The sequence below is a fragment of the Lolium rigidum genome, chromosome 3 (genome assembly GCF_022539505.1).
Source record: "Lolium rigidum isolate FL_2022 chromosome 3, APGP_CSIRO_Lrig_0.1, whole genome shotgun sequence".
NCBI classification, from domain to species: domain Eukaryota; kingdom Viridiplantae; phylum Streptophyta; class Magnoliopsida; order Poales; family Poaceae; genus Lolium; species Lolium rigidum.
Window position 1 is genome coordinate 46123342 of NC_061510.1, and position 6196 is coordinate 46129537.

Here is a 6196-nt window from a genome sequence, read left to right on the forward strand (position 1 = left end):
TTGAACCCAAGGTTCCTATACATAGCGTTTTCAAGTTCGCCAATCCTATTGATTTGATTATCATGGTCAACACAAGTTCCTAGGACACTAATTCTTTTCATCAGACTCCTCCTAAGGACTTTATCAAGTTCATCAGCTTTATCAAGTAACATCTCCAACTTAGTTTCCAACACTTGGAAAAATTTTCTCTATGGTTTCCAATTTTTTCATAACATCCCTCATGGGAGATTTCCTAACCTTAGTTTCATTAACTGTGTGGTGTTCCAACTAGACTCTCAATGATGCAACTAGCTTCTAAAGCGGGAGCACCTAGGAAGTTACCCCCCCCCGCGAGAGAGTATCAAGAACATACCTATTCCAACTAGAGATACCAACATAAAAGTTCCTGAGTAGGATAGTAGTGGGAGTGTTTCTTAGTGCACCTATGATGGGCATCACTAATTCTATACCAAGCATCTTTTTTTAAACTTTCTCCTCCTTGTTGCTTAAACGAACGAACTTCAACTTCGTGGATTACTCATTTTAGCGTAGCAAATAAAGACAAACCAGATAAAGTAAATGCAAGTAAACTAATTTTTTTGTGTGTTTTCGATATAGCAGTGCAAGACAAAGTAAATAAAGTAAAGCTAGCAACTAATTTTTTTGTGTTTTGATATAAAGTGCAAAAAAGCAAACAAAGTGGTAAATAAAGTAAAGCAAGACAAAAACAAAGTAAAGAGATTGAGATTGTGGAGACTCCCCTTGCGCCGTGTCTTGATCTCCCGGCAACTGGCGCCGTAAACATATGCTTGGATGGCGCGTATTTCAACACGGCCCGTTGGGCAACTCCCGAGAGTGAAGGTGTGATGCGTGACAGCGACAAGTTTTCCCTCGTAAAGAAACCAAGGTTTATCGAACCGTGGAGGGAGCCAAGAAGCACGCTTGAAGGCTGATGGCGAAGTGGATGTGCAAGTGCGCAACACTGCGATTCCTGCGCCAACGTGGAACCCGCACAACACAACCAAAGTACTTTGCCCCAACGAAACGGGGTTGAGGTTGTCAATCTCACCGAAGCAGATACGTCTCCGACGCATCAGACAATTTCTTGGTGTTCCATGCCACATTATTGATGTTACCTACATGCTTTATGCACGGGCCCTTTATGTCATATTCGTGCATTTTCTCGAAATCCAACCGCATTAACAAGATGCCGAAGTGCGCGCTCCCCGTTTTCTCGTCGTTTTGGGTTTCGCAAACTCCTAGTAACGAAATATTCTCTGAATCGGACGAAATCGAAGACCCGTGTTCCTATTTTCACCGGAAGCATCCGTAACACACGAGAAGTGACCGCAGGGGGGCACCGGGGCCCCCGCACGATAGGGCGGCGCGGCCCGGGCCCCGGCCGGGCCACGCCTCATGGTGTGGCCACCCCTTCGACCCCTCCCGCGCCGCCTCTCTTTCGCTCCATGTAAAGCCTCCGTCGCGAAACCCCGACGCGAAGAACCACGATACTTTGAAACCTTCCGCAGCCGCCGCGCCATCGCGAAGCCAAGATCCGGGGGACAAAGAGCCCTCGTTCCCAAGCACCCGCCGGAGCGGGGAAGTGCCCCTCAAGGCTTCTCCATCGACACCGCCGCCATCTCCACCGCCATCTTCATCACCGCCGCCGCTGCTCCGACGAGTGAGCAGTAATCTCCATCGAGGCCTCGGGGGCCCGTACCGGTAGCTATGTGGCTCATCTCTCTCCTATGTGCTTCAATACAATAATCTCATGAGCTCGCTCTTTGCTTGACTGAGATTCATATGATGATGCTTGTAATCTAGATGTCATTATGCTAGTCAAGTGAGTTTTACTTATGTGATCTCCGGAGACTCCTTGTCCCACGTGTGTAAAGGTGACAAAAGGTGTGCACCGTGTGGGTCTCTTAGGCTATATTTCACTTAATACTTATTCGACCGCTGAATGGCATAGTTGAGGTGCTTATTTATATCTCTTTTTATGATTGCAATGTGTTTTGTATCACAATTTATCTCATGTGCTACTCTAGTGATGTGTTATTAAAGACCGTCAAGATCTTCTACGCGCTTTTGAAAGCGGCAAGTGATCGTCTACCGTAGCAACGAGAGCCTCCTATTGTAGGCTTTGGAAATCTTCAAGGGTTAGTCTCGTTCATCCCCTCGTTGCTCCCATCTTCTAGATTGCAATTTGGCTTGGATTGCGTTCTCGCGGTAGGATTTTTTTTGTTTTCTATGCTACGAATCCCTATAGAACCCACTATCGAGCATAAATACTCCCTCTTGGAGTCACAAGTATCAACTTGGCCAGAGCCTCTACTAGCAACGGAGAGCATGCAAGATCATAAACAACACATATATGATAGATCAATAATCAACTTGACATAGTATTCCATATTCATCGGATCCCAACAAACACAACATGTAGCATTACAAATATACGATCTTGATCATGTTAGGCAGCTCACAAGATGTAAACATGATAGCACAAGAGGAGAAGACAACCATCTAGCTACTGCTATGGACCCATAGTCCAAGGATGAACTACTCACGCATCAACTGCGGAGGCGGGCATGATGATGTAGAGTCCTCCGGTGATGATTCCCCTCCCCGGCAGGGTGCCGGAGGCGATCTCCTGAATCCCCCGAGATGGGATTGGTGGCGGCGGCGTCACAATAACTTTTCTCGTATCGTGGCTCTCGGTACTAGGGTTTTCGCGACAGAGAGAATAAATAGGCGAAGGGGCAGAGTCGGGGGGCGGCCGAGGGGCCCACCCCATAGGCCGGCGCGGCCAGGGGCCCCACCGCGCCGCCATGTGGGGTGGCCACCTCGTGGCCCCTCTTCGTCTCCTCTTCGGACTTCTGGAAGGCTCCGTGGAAAATAAGACCGTGGGCTTTGGTTTCGTCCAATTCCGAGAATATTTCCTGTGTAAAATTTCTGAAACCAAAAACAGCAGAAAACAGGAACTGGCGCTTCGGCATCTTGTCAATAGGTTAGTGCCGGAAAATGCATCAAAATGATGTAAAGTGTATATAAAACATGTGAGTATTGTCATAAAACTAGCATGGAATATAAGAAATTATAGATACGTTTGAGACGTATCACTATCCCGCAGACCCAATAGCATTCCCCCTAATGCCCATTGGCCAGTAACCAGCACCATAAGAATTTTTCTCCCACTTCCAGACTCTCGAGCTCTTGGCCTGTGAAATCCTGCTTGATAGTTTCTTGGAGGCAAACAATGTCGATTCTATGAGAACAGAGGTAATCCTTTAGCAGCGTTCGGCGACCCCTTCGACCGAACCCGCGAATGTTCCAAAATAAGGCTCTCATTGGGAACCCAATCCTCGAGCCCGTGCTTGGCGGGTTAGCATCCTTCCTTCCCTGGATGAGACCTTCCTCTGAATTTTCTTACTCACGGCTGGTTTGTGTGGCCTACGCCTCCCAGCACCAGACTCTACTGGTGAGGAAGGCACATGTGGGCTTAGTTGCGGCTCCTCCCTCATCTCCCGTTGAGTTTGCGCTTTGGCTCTCTGCTGTTCGGCCTCTATTTTATCCTGGGCAAGTGCCAATTCCGCTTGAGCGAGCTCTTTTGCACGAAGTAAAGAAAGGATAGGATCAGGGTTGCCTGCTGCCGAGGGAAAAAGAATGCAGCTATCGGCAGCAACCGCTAGAAGGTGGTCATCAGAGGAGTTCCGGAGAATGGCAAAATCAGATAAGGATTTGGGATGGTTACCTGGATCTTTGTCCTCCGCCCTTCAGATAGCCTTGTCCATGACCGGTACAGACGCCGCCCCCGCCCCGCACATGCTCTTCCTTGTAGAGTTGACTGGTGAAGCCCTGCTCCTTGGAGCCCTGGTGATGGGGCTGCCAGCTCCGCAATGACCGCCCCCTCCAGGAGCTGCTCACTCGGCGCCTTCACCACCCTCCCTTGCTCAGAATCTCCCGAAAAATCCAGCTGCATGGCCACCTCATGAATCACAGGGTTGTGAACCTTGGACGGGCGATCATTGTTCTTCTTGTTGCGGCGCTCCCTGGCCCTCAACGCTTCAGGACCCGAGTCTAAACTGGGGTTGGGAAGGCCCAGTTCCGCCCGATCTTCTTCCGAGAGTGGTTGGGCTTTTCAGAGCGAGGGGCGGCTTTGTCCCGAAGCCGCCACCCCTTCCGGCGTAGCAGAGTCCATGATCAGGGAAGGAGAAAGGGGAGGTTGTCCTCCATCAGTATCCTCGGTTTCGCCTGTAGAAAGCCTGGAAGGAGACATGAGCTTGGAGAGGGCCGGGAAGATATCTCCAGATTTGCACAAGTTGGAGCCGTATTGGCTAAACGCCGTCGCCGGCAACTTGATCCCCGCAATTGGTGGCTGAGCCTCTGTCTCTGCAGACTGGACCGATTTGTGTTTCGGCCCCACCGCCGCGGGTGGGGGCCTAGGCTCCGCCGCTTTGTCTTTCCTGTTGTGTCTGCCTCTTCTCCCGTCCCAGCCATCCTCTTCAGATTCATCCAGGTCCTCCTCTTGATCATCCTAACTAGACACTTTTCCTATACAAATAAGCACTTCTGCTTAGAAAAAAGTTTGGTTTATTTTCACAAACACTACTCTAAGCATCGTTCATTGTACATGTTCTAATAAGCAAGTAGTGGCAATGTTCCTCCGGAAAAAGTACTCCATGACCAGTTGCTAAAGAAATAAACAAACACATCTTTAGTCAGTTGACTGGGAACTTGCTACTCGTTTGTTAAGTTGTAATGCATACCACATTCTAAGAAATAACAATAGTTAACCAAATAAACGAACACCTTAAGGGCATATATAATGAAAGGTATTTAGAAAAGTGCTTAGAAAAACAAATTGATTTTTTTTCCTGAACACTTGTGGTACAAAACAGATGCCTAATTAGACACTTTTCCTGTACAAATAAACACTAGCTTAGGGAAAATCTTGGTTTATTTTCATAAGCACTACTCTAAGTATCGTCCATTGTACATGTTCTAATAAGCAAGTAGTGGCAATGTTCCTCCGAAAAAAAGTACTCCATGACCATTTGATAAAGAAATAAACAAACACATTAGTAAGAGGAAATCCATTTTGGCTTCTGGTCCAAAAAAATATATTTTTTAAAATTTCCAAAAAAATCCAAATAAAGTATCTAAAGTTAAATTTAGACATTCTATGTTCACCCATAAAGTTTTACGAAGGAAGACATTTTTTTGTGGCCTATGTAAAACGACAATTTTTGGTGCACCAAAAGAAGTTGTTCACGAGGAATTTTTTGTGTGTTTTTACACACGCCACACAAATGCTTTTTCGTAAAAATTTGCATGCAAACATAGAATATCCGGATGTACACATGGGATTTTTTTACATTTTAAAAATGCATTTAAAATAAAATTTCACAATAGGTGCATCTAGATATTTTAGCCAAAACACCATATCCAGTAATAAGCACATTAAGTAGTCTTAAAATCCCAATTTCTATTTTCATGTGCACATCTAGGAATGCTTGCTTTTGGATGATTTTTTTACAGCAGCATTTTGTACATGACTGATGGTTGCATGAAAGACGAGGGAAGGGAGGATGCTCATCATGGGTACGTTTGGTAGACTAGGACGATTTTTTGCGCATTATGAGGGCGGACTCCGTGGGTGTTAGCCTGTTCGAAGCGAGCTCCATATTTGACCCTTTTTTTGGTGGCTTGCGCTGCAGCTGCATCCAGTGGTACCCAAGTGCCACTTAGTTTAGTTGCCTGAAAGTCCCTTGTCAGCTTAGCAGAATCACAACATAGGTGTTTGGTTGCCGCCTTGTTGCTATTTTGGGCACACACATGTGGCATGTGCTCACCACTTCCATATATGGTGATGTTATCATTGCACACATCACACATCATACCATATTGACATCTAACAGAATACTAAGTACATAACTACATGAATCAGACAACTAACAGATATGTTTTCAGCCTACTAATGACACCAGGGGTATACACCCCTTGCACAAAAGACAAAAGACATGTTCCAAGCCTCTACGGGCAAACATTAGTACCACAACACCATTTAGCAAAAGAAGGATGTTCCAAGCCTCTACCAGTAGGATGATCACCAGCTGAGCAAAACCATCACCACTTTCATCAGACGACAATCAAGATCAAGTCCAGGGCGGGTAGCATGCTTGTGGCAGGCCCAAACAACCACCACACGGAGGTGCCT